Source organism: Pteropus alecto, unplaced genomic scaffold, assembly GCF_000325575.1.
Source record: "Pteropus alecto unplaced genomic scaffold, ASM32557v1 scaffold385, whole genome shotgun sequence".
NCBI classification, from domain to species: Eukaryota; Metazoa; Chordata; class Mammalia; order Chiroptera; family Pteropodidae; genus Pteropus; species Pteropus alecto.
Genome location: NW_006436543.1, coordinates 908,239 through 930,853, shown reverse-complemented (window position 1 = coordinate 930,853; position 22,615 = coordinate 908,239). Strand labels below are relative to the sequence as shown.

The 22,615-nt window shown below is 34.8% G+C and overlaps 1 protein-coding gene and 1 pseudogene across 1 annotated transcript in view; one reads left to right on the top strand and one right to left on the bottom strand.

Annotated features, from left to right (window-relative positions):
- DDX10 (DEAD-box helicase 10) overlaps positions 1-22,615 on the bottom strand; it is a 230,211-nt gene that overhangs the window by 110,339 nt on the left and 97,257 nt on the right. The gene's annotated exons all lie outside the window — the stretch shown is intronic.
- On the top strand, positions 9,807-22,134 carry LOC102878903 (annotated as a pseudogene).

Genomic DNA, 22,615 nt, shown 5'->3' with positions numbered 1-22,615 from the left:
GTTGTACAGATGTAATATAATAGCCACATTTGATTAAGGATCTAAAACAAAATCAGTATCTCATAAATTTCATTAAAAATGAACAAATAACATGTTTACAAATAGGGAATAATATCCAAAGGAAAGGAAAACTTCACCTTCTAGATTAGCCCTCGAATAACAATTATATAAAAAATAAAATTAGAAATGAAAGCCATGTTTCATCTACAATACAAAGATAAAGCCATCATTTCTTATTCTATGTCTATCCAACCTGAGTAGCTAGAGAAATATAACCCTTCTGGTACATATATTATTCTATACTTCCTGAGGAAGCTGTCAGGGAGAGACAATTCATGCCAAGTGTCTAGAAGAGGAGTAATAAGATAGATTCTATTAAACTTGTGCAAAATGATCTAAAGAACAGAGGTAATTGTATTGAAGAAAAGATCCCTAATTAACAAAGAACTTCAAAAACAACAAAATATTTCAGTAGAATGTTATTTTTAAATGTTATTTTAAAAACAATACTAAATTCTAAAATTCTAAATACAGTGGAATTTAATTAATTGTCCAAGCATGCTGTTCTTTCATTTGAAAACTAGTCTGTCTCAAAGCAGATAAATAAAATTAAATTTTAGAATTTTAAAGTAAAATATAAAATCTTACTCCTTTTGACCTTATCTTTATGCTGTAATGGAAGAAATGTCAAATCAGTTTACCACCATTAGGATTCAAGTTAATAAAGAAAAGAAATAAAATTAACTGATCCCAAAGAAATCTCATTATTTAAAAAGTCATTTGATTGGTGGTCTCAATTGTACAATCATGAAAGCAATTAAGCCCATTTTACAGAAGGACATCCAGATCTTCTGAACATCCTAAACATTAAATTTCCATTTCCCAGGAAGCTTTTGGATCATTAATAGCACTCATCTATTTAAAAAAATCTAGTTCATCCAAAAATAATGGTAAGCTTCAATTCCTGCTTACCCTGTCTTCTATTTTAAACTACCTCTCAGAATGATGCTAAGAGAAACAAATATATTTGTTTGATGATTAATCATAGAACTGCCTAATGTCAAATTAGAAGATTTTGCCTCTTAAATCTAATAGGGGAGGCAGAGCATAGAAGAATAATATAAATGTCCTGTTATTCATGAAGTTAATAGCTAGTTTGTCTTGTTTTAAATAAGTGCTGTATTTTTAAAAAATCACCAAAATTAAAAATAACCTCCCAATATAATGAAGAAAATTCTGGGCTAAAACGGTAGCTATTCAGGGATGGTTTGTTAATTTTTGACTGTTAATTAACATGGATGGGGGTAAAGAGAGTAACTCTAGAAGACATATACAAAAACTTGATTATTTAAACTTATTGTGCAACCTAGGCTAGACGCAGCTTGCCAGCAATTGCAGGAGTGCCTTAAAGAGGTACAAATTTACTTAAGTCTAAGGAATTAACAAAAGATGAAAACTGACTCAAAAGACTTGCTTCATTAAAGAGTCAATATAACACAAATATTAAGCACATAAGTTTTGAAACTACTTATTACCATGTCCAAATCCTAGCTCTGCCATTTACTAGCTCAAGATTTTTTAACCTCTCAATCTTTAATTTTTTCAATTGTAAAATAAGAAAGATATTTTCAATAGGGCTATTTTAAGGACTAATTAGAAAATATAAGTGAAGTATTTATCAAACTGCCTAGCACAATAAATGGTTCCTATCTTGTTGTCACTACCACCAAGGCAGTTAATAAGACAGAATATGCCAAGATGTATATAAGAGTAGACACCAGCAGAGAAAGGGAGTGGGCCCCAGAAGCTTTATCTTCAGCCATCTAGTCTACTAATCTCAAAAGCCATCGACTAGTTCTGATCACAGATAGGTCGTACTCTGGTCTCCTCCTACCTCTGCTCTGCCATCCTACTGAAAGCAGCATCTAGCATTGACTCTCTGACCACTGACCTGTTACACTTTCTACTGCACTTGAGTGTTCAGTCACCTGTGTTCTCTTCCATTCACTGCTACAGTCCTGGGCCCTTTTAAATCTTAGTTCCCTTGAGTAGAGAGTCACTTACCACAAGCCTAGCCCCTAATAAAAGTCACAAGCTTGGAAAATAAGTCTCTACTAACATTCATGAGGAATGCTCAAGAAAACAGAAAAAATTAATTTGTGTCTAATGTAAATTGAGACATAATGACAAACATGTAATTTTTGTTTTTTATAAACCTTGGCTTGTCAGGTACATGTAGCCAAAAGATTAATACAAATATCAAAAAACTAGCTAAAAGTTGTTCCACCTTTTACCCATCATCTATTCTAGAGATAAAAGAAGATTATAAATCACTATTTACTGACAAGATAGAAAAGGTGGTTTTCAATGTGTAATGTTTGGAGACTTCCAATTCTGGCAACACGGTAAAACCTCTCACACCGCAAATATCTAGGTACGCTGATAAAATATAACCAGTTTTTCAATAATTAAGCATATTGCTAATTTAGCAAGAAAGAATCCCCAGAGTCAGAAAAGAAAACTGGGTACTCCTGAGGTGTGTTATCAAACTCAGAAACATACATAAATGCTATGAGATTGAGTATTATGCTCACATCTGGGCAGAAGAGATTGAGGATATTAGAACAATTAAAATTCTCTATGAAACCTTGAAAGGTCTATAGCCTCTGTGAAAAAGAGGACCAGAAAAAATATGCTTAACAACTCAGAAAAGACATGAAGGTTAGTCAAATTCAGGCTCAGTGCTGGGAATGTAAATGGAGGGAGATAAGTAAAAAATATCCCAGAGTGAAATAAAAAACCCAAGGTTAACTGCCCAAATTTATACCACTAGAAATCTCCAAGTTAAGAAATATACATAAAAGTTGTTTAAGTTCAGAATTTGAGGAAATTCTGAAAAAGAGTTAAGTGATGAGAAGCTCTACGAAATACTTAAACATATTACACGAAGAAATATATACATATCAATGGAATGGAACAGAAAGTCCAAAAATTGACCCAAAACACTTTATAAAGGTTTTCATATAGGATAAAGGTGGAACATTAAATCAGTGCAGAAGATAGACTTCAATAAACAGTGTTGAAACTAGGTAGCTATCTAGAAAAAAAATTAAGTTTTCATTTTTTTCATACTTTATACTTTACAGAAGAATAAATTACAAGTGGATCAAAACTTATATAATATACACAAGATTAAACCATAAAAGTACTAGAATAAACACTGGGAGAATTCTTTTAGAACCCTAGAGTAGTTGAAGGTTCTTTTCAAGACATGAAACTCAGAAGTCACGAAGACCAAACTGGCAAATCCAAATTTCCCCATATAAAGAGCTAATACAAAGAGTAAGGGGAAAAAAGATCAATAGATCAATAGGGCAAAAGATATTGATAGTTCCCAGAATAGGCAATACAAATGGCTCACTCATAATATGAGAAATGTAAATGAAAACTTCACTGAGATACCATTTCCCTCCTATGTAGTAATTGGAAAAGAATAAAATAAACAGAGTAAATGTTTGTTCATGGCATTTTTTATGACTGTCTTTTTTTATCATTAAAATGTCAGAAATGTTCAATTTACATCCTTTCATACATGCTACAATCCATTCAGTCAATAGGTACTGAAGTGGATAAAAAGTGGTAATACCTAAGAACTACAAAAATGAAACTCAGCATTGACTACCATAATATAAATGTACTCATAAATCTAGGCAAGTAACAAGTTAACATGCATATTTCATCAAAAATCTACAAAGTACTAACATCCTTCAAGTGCAGCTTTTTGAGGGATATAATGCTATAAAAAGAAAAATTGAGAAAACTTACTTTGAAAGAAAAACGTGATTGAAAACAAAAGTGACTAATTAACTGGCTACATGTGATATCAAACACAGCAAGATTTGATGATGCTATTAGGAAAAAGTAAGATTATTTCAAAGGCATAGTGTCAGTGTATTAATAATTTGCTTAACAAACCTTGAAAGATACCTGAATTTTTTGTAAATGTCTTATTTATTGACTTTATTTTTCATCCCACAATATTATCTAGTGTGTTAGGCAAAGCCTCTTTTAACAGGGAAATTAATGAGCAGGTTGGTTGCTCCTTTTTTTTTTCCCTAGGAAAAAAAAAGCAGGAAAAGAGTAAGAAGCTTACATCTAATTAGTACCAGTATAAAAAAAAATTAGGATAAGTGAAAATTAACAAGAAAACATGAAGATCTTCCACATGTACGTAACTGCAGAACTAGCTCAAACTGGTCCTATTCTAACAAGACAGCGAGTTGCTTTTCAGAGACAACAGACCATAACTGCAAGTCGTGCAGCCCAAGCATGCACAGAAGAGAATTTTGGCCTCCTGTTATACCCGGAACCAAAGTCTCACCACCTTTCTGTCCCTCACATCACAGAACCAGAAGACCTGGACATGACCTGAACTTGAACACCAGAACCCTTTCAGAAGCAAAGGGTCTACTGTCCAGGAAGATCTAATGCTGATAAGCTCTCCAATCAAAACCTGCCCTGCCAGCTCTTCTGCATGCCACCTTAACCAATGCCCTGACCTCTGGATCGGGGAAACAGATTTGAGCCTTGCCTCCTGTCTCCTTGCCAGTCGACCTTACAATAAAGTATTTTCTTTTCTCAAAAACCCAGGTGCCATTATATTGGCTTCTATGTGTGTGCTCAGAAACATATATAGGATTAGAATATATACAATAAGAGTATAGCAAATATGTAACAAAAATTGTCAATTGTATTACGCAGCTCTCTCTTCCTCATATTTACAGTTAATTTCCCTTTCCTATACTTCCCTTTTAGAACTACCCTTTAGAACTTGTCATTCCTAGGACATAAAGGCAAAAGGGCAACTGGTGGGCAGTTAATGAAAAAATACAACTGGGTACTAAATAGAGCCATACTCAGTCCTCTGAGGATTCTTTCCTACTTGCTGAAAGAGATAACACACTCTGCCTGCTTTTTAACAAATATCTCTTAGGTAATATCAACAATATGTCCAACATATTTAAGAAAAAAATATACACAATTACATTACAAAATAACATTTAATTTTGTGTGATGTCCCAAATCATGGTATAAGATGGTGAATAACTTTTTAGTTTATTTCCTTTTTTAAAATAATCCTGAGGGATGGGGATAAAATCAGAGAAAGTTCAGAAAGGAGGTAGCATGACGGCTCCTTTCTTAAACTAAAGCTCAATATAGTTCAGTAACTGAATGAATAGATGGATAGCCTGGGCACCAGACAACCCGAATGCCATATACACCATACCCTCCCCATGTCTCCATAATAGTATCAAAAGTACTTCCAGGGGAAAAGATATCTGGTTAACGTCCCTTCCACCTCATATTTTGTTGTTGTTGCTGTTAAAAAATGTATAAGCAGAAGTCTTTTTAAAAGACTATGGCTTACTCTACAAATTTATCTTTCAAAAAAATCTATAAGTATCACATTCTTCTTCTTTCACTATTAAATTGGTATGTACATTTCCCAAGAATAAAAGTATATTAAAAATATAAATTTAATTCGGAAGTCTTTCAAATTAAAGTAGTTTACATTGGCATAAACAAATTGAGGATGTAGAGGCAAAACACTGAGAAATTTGATGCCTTTGATTTTAATCTATATCCAAAATTAAAGGTCACTACTCTAAGTCATTAAATTCATATCAACTCAGCAATGTAAAACAAGGCCTAGTATTAAGCAGGAGGAAAGACAAAGAAAAAAGAATTCAATGGAAATAAGCTCATTACCTGTTTAAATAATTGAATTAATGCAAAAACCCTATGTTATTGTGAAATCTAATAATATAACATGTTACTATTTTCTAAGGACATGTAAATCTAAAAACAATTATCTTTTATACATGCCTAAACTATTCTTGTAATGAGACTTTTATTCAACATAACAAGAAACTTATCTTTGATGTCTGCATTGCTTGCTGCTTTAAAGAAAAGCAACTAACTACAGTCATACCTTGATTTATTGTGCCTCACCAGTATTGTATTTTTTTTTTTTTTTAAACAAATTGATGGCAAGACCCTCCACCAGCAAAAAGATTACAGCTTGCTTTATTGTGATACTCACTTTATAGTGGTGGTCTGGAACCAAACCCACAGTGTCTCCAAGGTATGTCTATATATTAAGCTTGATTATAATTCTGAAATCTTAATGAATATAATGTAGAAGGAAAGAAAGAAATTCTGTCCTCCATTGTGGAGACTCAAACATATGTGGATTTATTTTATGGAATGGTAGGACACAGAGACTGCAAAGTCTTATGAGAGAGACCTAACCCTTAGCTTGCATACAGTCTTGTCAAAAAAGAGACCATGCTTCAACAAAATGACAGTCACAGTAATGGTTCAGCTTCAACACTGTCTAATCTAGTCCTGGCATGAACACAATATCTAGGCAATAAAATGAACAATTTTTAATCACTTGAGGTTTACTTATCACTCATTTCTTTACATCTTGTCTGTGGCAGAAAAGATCCCTAGATGACCCCCAATGATCCCACCTCCTGGTATTCATGGCTTTGTGTAATCCCCTCTCCTTCAGGATAAGCAAACTTATGACTTTCTTCCAACGGACAGGATGTATAAAGGTAATGGAATATTACCCCCATTATTGTGCATTATGTAAGACTCCATCTTACCAAATAACAGATTGGAACTACAGCCTTCTGCAGGCTTAATCATTTAAGCAGCCATGCTAGAGAAGCCACATGGTAAGGAACTATGGGTAGCCTCTAGGAGTTAAAAGTGGTCGCTAGGCAACAGCCAGCAAAAAGCATACAGCTGCCAAAGACATTCTGCCAACAACTTGAATGATCTCAGATGAGGATTCTTCTTCATTCAAGTCCCTAGATGAGAACGTAGACTGGCCAACACCGTTATTGCTGCCTTGCTGAGACCCATAACAAAGACCCAGCTAAGCTGTTCCTAGACTCCTGAGCTACAGAAAACGTGAGATAATAAATGTGTGTTGTTTTAAGCTGCTATGTTTATGGAAATTTGTTATGCAGCAGCAGAAAACCAATGCATTACTTTAGAATGACTCTAGTTTGATTTTATTTTTATTGTTTTTGATGTACTTAGACTAACACAATATATATTGCCTTCAAAAAATACCTGTTGAATTAACTGCAAGAATCTGATCTTTCTGGCCTACTTAAATTTCAACCCTATGATAACAGGCCAAAAACAAACAAACAAACAAACAAACAAACACAAATAAGAGTCAGAAATTGCCTTGGAAAGAAACCCATTTGCAATCCCTTACTTTATACAAGGGATAGGAAGCTACAGTACCTACCAGTAAGAAAATATCAAATGAATGTGATTATTTCATGTGATCCTCACAGGTTAGCAAAAGGAAAACAGTTCATAGGCAATAACCAAAGATATTTCCAACATGAGCATTTGCTTTCTCGGTTTCTGTTACCTAGAGATTACTTTACAAACAAAAGATTATTAAAAATTAAAACTTTTTGATGAAATTAATATCGGAAATTTACTTACCTAAAAAATATAAAAGAATGAGAATATAAAACTACATATTAAATATATTTTACATGACTGCAAAAGATAACTTTGATTTACATAACAACTGCCTCAGAGAACAAGGAGAACCATAGTGATAGAGAAAAACAAAGACCTTTGAAGGGTCTAAAATACCACTCTTGGGTAGTAGATTCATCTCGGTGGAAATGACTCTGCGTAACAAAGGTAGCGAAAGTTGCAATATTGAACCAAGTTTAATATAACGAAAGAATGCTGCTGGCAAAGAATCATTTGTTTGAAAAGAAAGAAAAACTAGATAAAACTGAAATAAGCAGCCAAAACCATGAAAAAGTTGCTGGAGACAATATATGTCTGTAATAGAATAGTATCACATCTATAGAATAAATTCAAATCTGGTGGTCTCTTTTGGGACCTGTTTCTCTTTTTCCTATGTTGGATTTATATTAAAATGACAGGTGCAAACCTTAATTTTAAAGCTTGCTTCTGTTGATAGTACTTAGGAGTTGTATCCATACTGAAGTCTGAGGTATTGATAGAATTAAATTTCAAGTCTGGAAAGATAAATTCATGAGACAAGTGTTAGCACTTTCTCAATCAAAAATTCCCTTTGTTAATGGGGGGAGAGCGAAAATGAGGGGAGAGAGTTGTCACTAAAGTGCACACATAAAGTACATATATGTCTCTATTCAATGGATGCAATTACTCTAGGAATCTTTTAATTAGCTTTTTAAAATATCTCCTAGAGAATAAAGTTTCAGAAAATTACAAAAGAAAAGCAATTATGCTAAGCATGATTGAACCAGATTTGAGAGAATGACATATCCCTGAAGGGAAATAATATGATTATGAGGTAGTAGCATATCATAAATTTTGTAAAAGAAGTCAGATGTTTCTTCCTTCTTATACATAAACAAAAGAGGACTAATAAATATTTAAAAGATTGGTTTAAAAGAAGAAAAAACACACCTGGCATTTTCCGAGTTACGATATTATAGGACTTAGTACATTTTAAATCACATAAATGCACTATTAACTGAATGTTCCAGACTTATCAACACACAGATATCTGAGTTTTCTGAACAGAGCATTGACGGATTCTACTTGATCTACAACAGGCCCTACTGTACTCAACACACACTATTCTATTTTGGGGGTTTTGACTACAAATAAACCTACTAAAACAGTGCCATGTTGAGAATGTCTTTATTTTTCTTTTCCAAACTTCCCAAAGCTCCCTTTAATAGGTATCTCTGCATAATAACATTCTCAAGATCACAGTTCTACTGTTAATAGTGGTAAAAGAATGTTGATAGCTGATAGCATAAATACTGGTTAATAGCACAGGCTTAGGAGTTAAAAGGACCTGGATTTGAATTCTAACTTTGCTATTTACTCGTATTTATTTAGCAGTGTCTAGCAAAACAAATAAACAAAATATCCCAATCAAATTTTTATGAGGAAATGGGGAAAAGGCTATGGCTTATAGTGGCTAGATACATTATAAAGGGGCAATAAAAGTGTGAAGAATGTATTCACACAGGAGAAAATGGGAGCTGATTTAATAATGCCACAGCAATCAAACACAGAAACTAATGCCACTTCACATTTGTACAATACAGGCTATCAATATTTCCTTTTGTTGTAATAACTATGTATAGTGTCATTTGGATACTAGACCAGCTGGGAGGATCTCTTCATAAATTACATAAATATCTAACCACTATGCTGTACTATACCAGAAACTAATATAAAATAATAGTGAATGTCAACTGTAATTGAAAAATTATAAAAAATAATGAAAATCCAAAACAGGAGTAATTTATCAGGCTAATAAATCCATTTGTGAAGACACTAAAATCAAATTAAACGAAATCGACAAGAGACAAAATATATTTCCACTTGTGCTTTTACTTGATTTGAACAGGTTACAAAAGAAAATTGAGGCTATCAGTAGTTAAGAAACTTGCCTGTGTTCAGAAAACAAAACACTGTATATTCAAGATTCACAGGTTTTCTGACACCTAGTCCAGCAGAGTTCTCTCTACACACACCAAGCTACTTCCAATCCTGGAATCGTTTAACATTTCACAAGTTCAGACACTTTGAAAACATGGTTCTAAACACATTCAAAACATTTATCTCAAGCTTTGAGAGGAGGATGTGAGGGTGATCTGGCTGCGACATCTGTCACCCCACTGATCACCAGGGTTGATTCAGCTGATCTGGCTGGCTAGGCGGGTGTTCCCTTCCTCCCTCACCGCTCCATGTATGTCCCTCCCGAAGCTGCGCACTTGGGTCAAAGAGGACGACCTTCCCGGATAGAGGAGAAGACCATTCTCCTGTCAATGGTATAGGAGTAGCTGCGACCCGCTGCTAGAAACTCCAAACAAGCTCCCAAGCTTTGAGAGAAGAAAGACAAGCCAACAGAACAGAAACCTACTGCTGATTCCACAGCCATTTATAAAATAGTCAATTTGTCCTTTCTCTTCATAACTTAGGCAGGTATAAAGTGAAGATAAAAATTTTTTAATTCTAATATTGTTATAAAATTATAATCTAGCTAAATATTTCCTTAAATTTCAAACAATCACACTCTGGCATTCAAAGTACCTATTCTGACATTCCAAAGTACATAATCTAACAACTGCAGAGTCTTTTCTATGAAAAAAAGATACCTATAATCATCTTCCAAAGTCTGAGAGAGGTGTTTAAGAAGAGTATACATTTTTACATTTTATACATCTGAACTTCAACAGGGTCTGCGGTTCTACCAACTCAAAAGATTAACTCTTTATGAACATAAGTATATATCCGACAAAATGACATCAAATAACAATATCCGTTTCCATCTCTACATACTGAACAGATAGGCGGTGCAAAAAAAATAGAGAAAAATTCCTTTATCACCTGGATGAGAAATCAATTTCTAAAGCAAATACTTAAAGGGCAGAGCAAATATATAAAGAATAATTCATAGTAATGTATAGTAGAAATTATCCACTGAGAAAATGGAATAGACAACACAAACTATAAATACTGCAAAAATGAATTATTCAAATAAATGGTTCGACCCTATTTTTCCCCAACAAAATTAGGCAATAGTATCATCTCATACTGTTTTCCTGTCCATTATGTCTGTCAATAATAAATCAATAAAAATTTAATTTCTTTTAAATCTGACACTAATAAATGTCCTAAAAATCCATATTGATAGGGTCTCACTAGGAGCACTTAGTTCTATTTAGGCAGGAAAAACATCCACACAGGTAAAAGGAACAAAAGAAGTGCTGAAGTGTGATAGAGCACCAACTGGGGGACAGGGCAGAAAACATTAAGATAATTATTTTAAGGAGGAAAGCATATTCAAATATCAGAAAAGGAAATAAACAATGTGGACTAAAGTCACGCTGAAAAAAATGAAGCTGAACTACTTTTAAAAAGTCAAAAATCCTCTCAGTCTCTATCTATCTATATTCCACTAATAAATATTGGACATCAACTCTGTATCAGGCATGGTGCAGAGTCCTGGGGTGTGGAAATGTATAAGACAGACATTGTATCTCTCTAGAAGCCAAGCCTAAAGGAGATACTGAATACACAAATAATTATAATGTGACGAATGCTCTAGAAGAGTGTGATAAAAACTTAGACTAGACTTTTCTCATTAGGGGTCTCAAAAGAAAAGTAACCCCTAATGCCCTAAAGCATCCACTGACAATAAGGAATTAACACCTAGAATGGTAACAGTCACATACCACTCTCTGGAAAATTGAAAAACACTCACACAAATCATTGAGGTCTGAGGTTCAGATATGGAACCCTGGCCGACAAAAGCCTCAATCAATAGGGAGATTTCACCAGATATAGAGAAACAAGAATAGGGTATCCCAGGCAGGGAGAATCATATTTGCTAGGCCAAGGACAGAGTATGCCATATTTAGAGACTTCTAGGTCATTTGGTGGAGATGGAGACAAAGGGTAAAAGTGAATGGGGAGAGAATTAGAGTCCTGCAAGAGATAGGGCAAGGATTTAGTTATGCAACAGACTGCAAAACACTTAGTATGGCACAGTAAGGACTTTGGAATTCACATACAGAAAGAATAGGAACACACTCTGGAGGTGTGAAGTGATCTGATTTGTCCCGAAGAGCTTCTGAGGATGGTTCTGGTTCACAGATGCCAAAAACTTACCCTTTCAGGAGACTATCATATTTACCACACAGTAAAATAGAAGAAGAAAGTTCTGTTTAAATTGAAGTGTCAACTTTTTTACTTTGAAAATTGTTTTACTATATAATAAGAAAAGTAAACTTTGTCACCCACATTCCTATCAATGACTAAAAGAACTTCAAAGAAATATTTTTCAGATCATCTGGTTGATCATGAGTCCACAAAGATATTACATTTAATAGCTCTTCAATGAAAAAACACATATATCACAAAGACTGCAAAGAAAAGGCTATTCCTAAGAAAGCAGACAGTTATTGAATCAGTATACTTATTAACTGGAAACAAATTGGGTCTGAGATGGAATTGTACTTTAAAGTATTATGAAAACCCAGGCACTATCAATACTTAGAGGCAACTCAATAAATGGGAAACAAGTGTAGGGGAGGTAAAAGTTCTCGTCTACCATTTTAGGGTCTCCAGCTGAGGCTGAGCATTAAACTAAGACAGATTCATAGGAGAAAGGCATACACATTTTACTCAGTAATTTTTTATGTACATGGGAGCCTTCACAAGGAAAATGAAGACCTAAAGAAGTTAGGGCCGAAAGCTTACATATTAGGTTGGACAAAGAGTATAGGAGCCCTCCCTTATCCAGAGAGGATATGTTCCAAGACCCCCAGTGGATGACTGAAATAATAGATGGTATTGAAACCTATATACACTATTTTTTTCCTACATATACATACCTACGATAACATTTAACTTAGAAATTATGCAGAGTAAAAGATTAACAATAACTTAATAAAATAGAATTATAACAATATACTATAAAAAGTTATACAAATGGCTTTGGCGTTGTTAAGTAAAATAAGGGTTACTTGCACTGTGATACTGTGACAGTGGATCTGATAACCAAAACAACTACTAAGTGACTAAATGAGCAGGTAGCAGAATGGCATGCAATTTAAAACATTATGATTGTTTATATCTGAAATTTTACATTTAATATTTTCACCATGATTGACCATGGGAAACTGAAACCATGGAAAGTGAAACTGTGTATAAGGGGAGACAACTATAGTAAATTGTGACGATGTGATAAGACAAAAAGGTTTGTCTAGAGCAGTTAATTGTAGAAAAGTGACTAGGAAGATACTAGTTTAACAAGGTTTGTTTGTACAGATTCTTCTCAACCTCTACTTCCCATTTCTAGTGATAACAATGACTTTCTCCTGCTATAGATAAGGCACCTTTCATATTGACATTTTATCTCTTGCTTTCAGGAAGAAAAAGATCAGAGTAGCTGCCTTGCATCTATTTTTGTTTATGTGCCTTTACTAAAAATAACCCTTACGCCAAAAAAATTTATGCATATTTGGGGGTGGCATATTCTGCTACCCTACACAAGCAAACCCAAGCAAAGTTGAAATTTCAGAAGCCTCAGAATCTGTTTTTTTCCCCATCCTATCTGAGGAAATACAGTAATTCTTCTAAGATATCTAATATCCTCTTCCCATATAGAATCTGCTCTTAAAACAAGAACTGATATTCAGTCTTAGAAAAGGAAATTCTGACACACGCTACGACACGGATGAATCTTGAGGACATGACGCTAAGTGAAATAAGCCAGTCTCAAAAGACAGATATTGTATGATTCTTCTTACATGAGGTATCTACAGTAGCCAAATTCATAGTAACAAAGCAGACTGGTGGTTGCCAATGGCTGGACTAAAGAGAAAATGTGGCATTATTATTGAATGAGTATAAGGTTTGTTTTCCAAGATGAAAAAGGGAAGACTGGTTGCACAAATATGTGAATATACTTAATTATACTGAAAATGGTTAAGATAGGAAATTTTGTGTTATGTGAGTTTTATCATAATAAAAAATTTTTTTTGAAAATAAAAATTTTATTAATAAAACTTTAATAAAATTTCATTAAGACTGAAATGGTGAAAACTGAGAATGAATCCATGTCCCAAGAAGATAAAACCAAAAGAACTTTTATTGAAGAATAAGAGTTCAAGAGTCTTTTATTCTGTAAGCACTGAAAGTTTTGGGGGCAAAACAGTAATAAACAGTAATAAACAGTTGACCCTGGACCAACACCGGTCTGAATTATATAGGTCAGCTTATACACAGATTTTTCCAATAAATACTGTAAATGTAGTTTCTCTTCCTTATGATTTTCTGAAAATTTTATTTTCTCTACCTTACTTTATTGTAAAAATACAGTATATAATACATATATGAAATACATGTTAATCAACTATGTTATTGGTAAGACTTCAAGTCTACAGTAGGCTGTTAGTAGTTAAGTTCTGAGGAAGTGAAAAGTCATATGCAGATTTTTATTGGGGGGCAGTGGTCCGCACGCAGACCTCTGTGTTGTTCAAAGGTCAACTGTAGTTGAAATGTTTTTAGTAAGATTAATATGACATCAACATATTAAAATATATTAGATGGAAGTAGGGAGTCAAGTGAAACATTTCAGAAAAAGTGGAAGAAAAAAGAATTCAAGTGATCAGCTCAACAATGAAGCTGGTAAGGTTTCTAGCTTGAGTAAGAGGAAGAATGCAGCTTGGGTCTGCTGCTTTGGGATAATTAAAGAGTGGCGGAACAAGCAAATAAAGGGGCTATAAAATGCTCAAGGTACAGAATGAGGTCCTTTCTATTGCTAATCAGCCCTCCAGCCATTTACCAGGAATCAAAGAATTGCTTTATTTATTTATACCTTTCCTCCTCTAAAAAAATCTGAAAAGTTCAGCAAATAACCACTATTCTGTTACTTGCTATTGGCCAAGCACAGTGGGAGTATTGACACTCCCTCAGCTGTGATAATGACATAGCTCTCCTTATAAATTACATAAGAAATGCATCTGAAAGATTTTAGAAATAAAACTGTGCTAACACCAGTCATATGGTAAATGTACTAGGTAAGCCCATATTTACTAGATAGAGCTCTATCTCCTAGATCTTTTTGTAATAGAAAATCAATTATATATTTTGTTATATCCTAATGGCAGATTCCTTTGCATTCATCTCCATGGCAGCATGGGAGAAAGGCTTGGTATGAGGTTAAAAGAAAGCCCTAAATCAGATAAAAGTACTAAAAGAACCCTTCGCCTTTTACATGCCAAAAGACCAGAATCATCTGAAACATATTAAGAATGTGAATAATAAAACTGAAATATTTGTCACATTACAGAGACAAACTATTTTTCATAAAAAAGGCTAAATTTGCCATTCCAGATGAGAATTCTATGCTTTTTTGTTTTAACTATTATTGAATTCTATATGAGATAGTTACCAGAATAATAAGTCAACTTATGCTAGGTTCCAAGATTTCTATCCACTATTGCTTAGTCCAATTTAATTCAAGACTGTGGAAGTGACAAAGATGAATAACGATCACTGTCCCAAAAAGTAGACTGTCCGCTGGAAGGTGAAGGCATAAAACACAAGTAGCTATACAACGAAGCTAAACAATAAAGGTCATTAGGAATAAGAATATTTCTGCCATCAAAAACAAACAAAAAACATATAAACAATGGTTTTATTGAAAATCAATGAACCTAAACCTAGATCTTCGAAAAGTCAATAAAGTTGAAAAGTCTTTTTTTCAGGAAAAAAGACATTCATAATATCAGGAATGAGAGCAAATGAATATCACGACAGATCATACAGGCATTAAAATGCTAATAACAGAATATTATTAAACACTTTATGTCAAAAAATTCAGTAACTTAAGTAGAATGGATTAATTTCTTGAAAGGTACAAACTACTGAAGGTCATTTAAGAAAAAAATACATAACCTTTCAAGCCCTATATTTATTAGAGAAAAATAATTTGTTTTAAAATCTACCCAACATAGAACATTCCCAGACACGGATGACTTCACTGGTGAACTGTACCAAACATTTGAGATATAAATAATAACACTACACAAATTTGTGCAAAATACTGAAAGAACACTCTCCAAATCATTCTATGAGTCAAGCATTTAAATTACCGATACCCAAACCAGAAAAGAAAAAAGAACAGGACAAGACCAAAAGGTCTCATAAACATAAAGGTAAAAATCTTTTGCACAATATTTGCACCTTGAACCAAGTAATAAATAAAAAGAATTATGATCAAAAAAGGTATATTCCAAGGCATGCAAAGCTGATTTAACATTCAAAAATCAATAGTTTACCATATTAACAAACTAATCCTCCCCTGCTAAAAAAACAAATGATTGTCTTAACAAAAGCAGAAAAGGCATTTGATAAAATTCAAATCCATTCATGATAAAAACTGGGAATAAAGGGAAAAAAAACCCCTTCAACTCATAAAGAACACCTAAAAATCCTAGAGGCAACATCCTACTTAATTAATGCTGAGATGCTGGATGCCTTATTCTAAGATCAGGAAAAAAAAGCTGTCGTCACTTGTAGTCGACATTGTTCAAGAGTTCTTAGTCAGTGAAGTAAGACAAGAAAAAGAAATCAAGAGCATACAGACTGGTAAGAATAAAGGAAAATTATCCTTAATCCAAGATTATGATTTTCAATGTGAAAATTCTTAAGAAATCTATTAAAAAGCTACTAAAACTAACAAGTGAGTTATCAAGGTCACAAGACAGGAGGACAATATATTTTTATTTCCATGTAAAAGTAATACACAATTGAAAATAGAAAAATTTTAAAATACCAATTATAATAGGACTCCCCCCAAAATTTAGAAGTGTAGACTAATTCCAGCATGCATAGAACTAAACTGAGCTATTTTACTGAAGTAAAGATATACTTGCATAGCACTGACCCCTGTCAAGACATGAAATGTACTACTTGATAATGTTGCTTTGTACTGATGGGTTCGAAGTGAGTTTTAGGGCGGTTTACATCAGACTGTCAGCAATGTCTATTTGATATGAGATTTGATGATCTGCATGTGGTCTCAGTGAAATACCACAGAGGGCTCCACGACTAGGAGGGTTACATGAAAAAGACTATGCTACGTGACCAACATATAAGGATTATCAGCCTAGACTCCATTTGGGGGTGCCATGGGTCTACATACACACAAGTGTACCCAATCTGAGGAAGAAAAAAAAAAAAGTGTGTCCATGTGACCAACAGAGAGGACAGGGGTCATATCTATCCCCTCTAGACTCCTTGCTATGAGGGAGCCTCTGGATGCAATGCATATCTTTAATGTTCTAATTCTGTTGCTATATTTCATCCTTTCCTTTCAACAAATATCTAAGCCTTGTTATCTGGAGCCCTTGAGTCTTCCCTCAGTAACGAAATCCTAGCTGGCCTGCAACCATTATTAAACAATAAATTTAATAAAATGTGTGCAAGACTTGTACATTGAAAACTATTAAATACTGCTTAAAGAACTAAATAAATGGATATATAGGATCGGCAAACTGATCAATAGATTCACTACAGTCCGTATCAAAATTCTAGCAAAATTTTTCATAGTATTTAAAATATTATAAAATGTATATGGAAATGCAAAGAACCTAGAATAGTTAGAACTTTGAAAAAAAGAACAAATGTTGGAGGACTTACATTGATTTCAAGATTGACTATGGTAATCAATAGAATGTAATACTGGCACAGGATAAATGGATAATAAAGGAACAAAACACATATTCCAGAAACATACCCAAATGAATATGGTCAATTGATTTTCAAAAAAGGTGCCAAGAAAATTCAATGAAGAGAAGATGATCGCTTCAACAAATGTTGCTGAAACAATTTGATATTCATATGCAAACAAATGAACTTTGAAACTTCTCACACACCATATACAAAAATTAACTCAAAATGGGTCATATGCCTAATCAAGAGCTAAAAATAAAAAGCTTCTAGACAAAAACATAAGAGTCTTTGTGACATTATTTTGGCAAAGTTCTTTTTTTTTTTTTTTTACCTAAAACACAAAAGAAACGAACCACAAAATTAAAAAACTGATAAACTGGACTTCCATCAAAACGAAGAGCTTTGTGCTTCATTTCCATGAAGAAAGTGAAAAGACAACCCACAGAACAGGAGGATAAAAGACAACTCACAAAACAGGAGGATATATTTACAAACTATGTGTCAGATAGGAAACATCTCAAATATATAATCTTAAAACGAAGTATTATAAACAACACAATTTTTTTTAAATGGTAGATTTGAATAGACACTTCATCAGAGAAGACATAGAAATGGCAAATAAGCACATGAAGGATGTCAACACCATTAGTCACTAGGGATATGCAAATTAAAACAGCAATGAGATGCCTTTACTCCCACAAGAATAGCTAAAATTTTTTCTTAAAGACAGAAATTACAAAAACTGGCAAAAACACAGGACAATGGAACTCTCATACACTGCTGAGTAAACCACTTTGGAAAACAGTTTGGGAATTTAAAATTTTAAGCACTCACTACCGTATAACCCAACGATCTTACTCTACTATTTAATACTTCAGTATTTACTAAAGAGAAATGAAAAACAATGTTCACAGAAAGGCTTGTACTTGAATATTCATAACGGGTTTATTTATAATAGCCAAAAACTAGTACAGAAACAAGTTTTCCTTTCTGGAAAAGGCAAAACTCTAGTAAAAGAAAACAGATCAGCAGTTACCAGGGGCTAAGGACAGGGACAGGAGATTAAATGCAAAGGTAAACAAGAGAACTTTTAGAAATAATGAAAATGTTCTATTTTGATTATGATAATGTGAAAAGACTGCAAGCAAATATTTGCCAAAATTCACTGAATTATATACTGAACATTACTGGATTTTATTTTACATACTTTATACTTCGCTAAAGCTGATTTTAAAAAGAAAAATGTAGTCACTTTAAATAATCTTTTTTTTTTTTTTTTCATGACTTTCCATTTTAGGCAGGATTTGGCAGGGATGGTTTATCCACACTCCATGCAGATCGGCTAGGGCAGCTTGACTGGGGGCTGAAGGATCCACTTTTAAGATCACTCACATGGCAGCAAGCTGGTGTCAGCTGTAAGCTGGGAGCTTAGCTAGAGCTGCAGGACAGGTTTCAATGAGTTCTCTCTCAAAGCATTGTGGCTTCAGTTCCAGAAGCTCTGTCACTTTTTATGACATGGTCTAGAAGGTCACATTAGTGACCTTCCACCATAGTCACAGCCTGTTCAAAGTCTATTGGAGGAACACAGACTCTCACGCCTCTTCATGGGAGTATCAAAGTCACATTTTAAAGCAGTGTGTGTGAGATGGGAGATAGTTTTCCGACCATCTTGCAAAAAAAAGCAATCTACCATATTGGTTTTTTATTCTGTAGATAAGTGGGAGTATTAGGGCAATGCAAAAATGATACGATCCTATATATTTTAGGATGATAACTCCAGCAGCACTATAGGAAATAGAGATTGAAAAAGATATGTGGGTAGAAGGACAGGAACGGAGAAACTATTAAGGTGGAATTTCAAGAATCAAAGGAAAAGAAACCCTCAAGTTGTACAACGTCTGTGAGTAAAAGTAACGAGGACACAAGGTTGCCAGAGCCATTATATGAATACAAGTGAAAAGTCTTGGCAACTAGTGCATGTGGGTAAACTAGGATCCTCTGGAAAATGATGATGCCGTTAATCAAGACAAAGTTTAGGAAGGACAGTAATAAATTCTCTTTGGCACACATTGGAGACGGGAGAATGCATTTGAAAATAACAAAGACGAAAGCCACAACAAAGAGCACATTTTATATAACCCACTAAGAAGAGACACAATTCTAATAATAAAGAGGTGGCTACATCTTGAGAGAAGGCAACATAGATGATTATATTTACCTAAAAGACTTTATTTGAACACAAAATGACTAAAAAGTATACTTTTAATTACCCTTGCTTCCTATCAAACCAAAACATTGTAGTTCACTGGGTTAATAAAACTGCCTATTTGAAGCTTTGTTTCTAAGGCCGGCAGTAGGAACAATTTATATAGCTCTTTTTTAAGTGATAATAGTGGTCATACATGAATTTAAAACATAGCATTTCTTTTAAACTTTAAATCATCTGTAGCAGGGCAGACACCACTGGTGAATTCTTCTCTCTTAATTCCTTGCTAAAAGAACTCCTTCCTGCCTTCTTCAGCTATTGAATGGCTCTACCGCTTCAGGACAGGTGGGTTTACAATTCCTACAGTAAATCTTACTTGGTTTAACTTAGTGTTCTCAATCCTAGGGAGCTGTACACAGTAAAATCAACTGGAAACTTTTGAAAGACCAATGCGTGGACACCCTCTCTCACCCATTCTGATTTAATTGGTCTGGAGTTATAGCATCTTCTAATTACGAGACAAGTCTAAGGACAAAAGTCAACTCAATAAACACTAAGGTTGTCAGAGCAGAAAGATGGAGAGAATCTTGATTTTGACAGCACTGTTGAATTAACGCTAGAACTGTCTTTCATCCAGATTTCTCTTAATATAAAATGACAAATTTCCCTCATTGTTTAAGCCACTTCTGACTATTTTCTGTTACTGGCAGTGAAAAGTATCCTACATGTTACACCTGGCAATATAATTTTCAGGATAAAAGTCTGGCTTTTTAAACAGAAAGCAGAACTCTGCTCTGCTGACAAAGGACAAGCCAAATTTATGTGAGCCAGCAAAGAATGATGTCGTTTGGGTGTACACGAAAATATCTTTTCTCACAGCTTATGTGACTATTTGAACAGAGAAGTATGTGTCTGCTCATTTATCTCTTCAAATAACTAGAGCAGCAGTCCCCAACCTTTTTGGCACCAGGGGCCAGTGATCCTATGAGAATCTAATGGCTGATGATCTGAGGTAGAGCTGAGGTGGTGATGCTAGCGCTGGGGAGTGACTGCAAATACAGATGAAGCTTGGCTCGCTGGCCCACCACTCACCTCCTGCTGTGTGGCTCAGTTCCTAACAGGCCATGGACTGGTACTGGTCCATGGCCCAAGAGTTGGGGACCCCTGGACTAGAGGTTCTTCTCTGAAACCGAATGACGTGGTAGTATACAAGACAATATCATCTTGCATATATATTTTTTACAAGTGGTTTAAGAGATATCTCCCAGATATACCTATAACATTAGTCTGAAATAAATAGGCACGTTCTCAAAAACCAAATGAAACTATATAAATGACATAATCTTATTTGTTCTGCTCATCAATTCAAACTACCTAAACACATTGAAAGTAATTGCTACCAATCCATGCCAGCTGGTGGATACTCCTCAGCTTTGGCTCTGATTTACAGCACAACATTCTGCTTTTCTTCTCTGAAAAAAACACCAAATGGTGTATAACACCAGCGGGAGAGCCCTACAATAAGAGGCCAAGGTGGCTTCCACAGAGGCTTCAGCAGTAATGTCGGGATCAGGGTCACAGCCATGTAGTTTGATGAGGCAAGGCCGAGGACAAGGAGTAGATCTCCATCACCAAGCTGAGCCACCTGGTCAAAAACATGAAGATTAAGTTCCTGGAAGAGATCTATCTCTTCTCTTTGCCCATCAAGGAATCTGAGATCACAAACTTTTTCCTGATGATATCTCTCAAGGTTGAGGCAGAAGATCATGCCTGTGCAAAAGCAGATCTGTGCAGGCCAGCAGACCAGGTCCAAAGCATTCATCACTGGAGATTACAACAACATGTCGGTCTGGGTGTTAAGTGCTCCAAAGAGGTAGCCACTACCATCTGCAAGGCCATCATGCTAGCCAAGCTCCCCCATCATTCCTGTGCGGCGAGGCTGCTGGAATAACAAGATTGGCAAGCCCCACATCATCCACAGCAAGGTGACTGACTGCTACACCTCATCCCCACCCCCAGGAGACTGGTATCATCTAGGCCCCTGTATCCAAGAAACTGCTGTTGATGGCCAATATCAACAAGGGCTACACTTCAGCCAGGAGCTATAATGCCACCTTGGGCAACTTCTCTAAGGCCACCTTTGATGCTATCTCTGAGAGCTACAACTATTTCACCCCCGATCTCTCAAAAGAAACTGTATTCACCAAGTCTCCCTATCAGGAATTCACTGGTCATCTTGTAAAGACCCAGCTTCCAGCTATGGCCACCACACAGTTTTTATACACAAAAAATAAAGTGAATTAAGCCTCTTAAAAAGAAATAAAGGATTCTGCCCCACATTCAATCTAAGTCAATTATACAGACCTTTCTTCATTTTGGTTTCAAAGGAATATGGACCATTTGTCACTTCCAAGATTCATCTCTCCCCATATCCTGGATTTGATCCCTCCTAAACTCCTCCTGAATCTGCTCCTCTTCACTGTCTCCACTCTCTTCATGAGGTTCACCGGCTCCCTTCTTTAGGCCTTTAAACATGTTCACATATCCCTTTGTAAAACCTTGCACCATATATTCCTTTCCCTGCCAGTTATAGCCGCTACTCCCACACACCACCTTTTACAGGTAACCTTTTTGAACTGTAGTCCACTCATCGCTTCCATTCATTTATCAATCTACTTCATTATGGCTTCCAACTCCACTATTTTATTAAAATTGCTTTGCGAAAGGTCACTAATTATTGCCTCAATGCTAAAATTAATGACCCTTCTATGTTCTTGTATTTCCTTCTTGACTATTTTTAAGCTTCCATTAATACAAAACAATATGTTAGATACTAGATGTCCAGAAATGATTAAAACAGACCCTATGTTACAAAGTTCAGTCTAATGGGAGAAATGGTAACAGAGACAATTCTAATACTGTGTTACATTCCATGACAGAAGCCTATATATGACAGAAAAATCACAGGGAATGGGAACTGGAAATGGTTTTAAAGAAGTGATGAATAATCTCACTTTTAAAGGTTTAATAGAAATCTATAATGTTGTAGACACTGAAAAAGAATATTCCAGGCAGAGAATGTGTGTATGAAGAATAGAGAAA